Source organism: Egretta garzetta, unplaced genomic scaffold, assembly GCF_000687185.1.
Source record: "Egretta garzetta isolate BGI_Z169 unplaced genomic scaffold, ASM68718v1 scaffold804, whole genome shotgun sequence".
Classification (NCBI taxonomy): domain Eukaryota; kingdom Metazoa; phylum Chordata; class Aves; order Pelecaniformes; family Ardeidae; genus Egretta; species Egretta garzetta.
In genome coordinates this window covers 45,061-46,015 of record NW_009259333.1, presented here as the reverse complement: position 1 = coordinate 46,015, position 955 = coordinate 45,061, and positions in this window count along the sequence as shown.

Below are 955 nucleotides of genomic sequence, written 5' to 3'. Positions count from 1 at the left end.
GTCAACCGCACCACTCAGCTTGGTGTCATCCGCAAACTTGCTGAGGGTGCATTCGATCTCACTATGTCATTGATGAAAACATTAAACATTATATTAAATATTAAATAAACATTAAATGGTCTGGAAAAGGAAAAAAAAAACCACCAAAATCCCACCACACCCCCAGAATTAGCTTTTAATTTCTCAAAACATGTCTCTCATTTCATTTTGGGTGTTTCTTTACCCAGGGGACTGGCCCTGGTGCCGAGCACCAGCCTGCGCACCACGTGCTAACCCCACAGAGTCATGCTTTTCATGCCTCACCACTTTTATTTTTTTTCCTCTTCGAGTAATCCAGCACTCATCAAGCCCGTGTTGAGATTGTACAGATTTTGGTGGAATGAAATTAAACTTCCAGCACATTTGGAGGGAGCCACATGCTGCTGCTAACCCATGCAGACCAGCCGGTTTCCAGAGGTGAATGATCCACCCCAGCCAAGCGTAGGGTCTGCTTGTGAATTTGGGTGTCTTCTCTCATTCTAGGACAAATTTTGGGGAGCTAGAGACCCAAATCTGCCACATATATCAGGGAAAAAAGCCACACAGACTCTCAATAGCTTTTTTTTTTTTTTTTTGCTTTCTGCATTCCTTAAAATTAACATTAATCAGGGGATTTTCGGCATTGTTGCATGGATCGTGTTCTTATATATTTCTCAAGGGACTAAGATTTAATGAACAGAATAAGGAGAGCGAGTAAAAACAACAACACAGACACAATCTGGCAGAATTCATAAGATTTCAGGCTGACGACACTTTTCCTCCTTTTGAAAATACCTTAGACACCTGCCAGAAGATGCGGGCACAGTTGCGTGCTGGGAGCCAAGGGTTCATCCCAAATGCAGCGGAGAACATTTACGTGTCCGCGTAACCTCTCTTAACCTCCTGATGTGATGAGAGATGTGGTCCTTCCCAGACT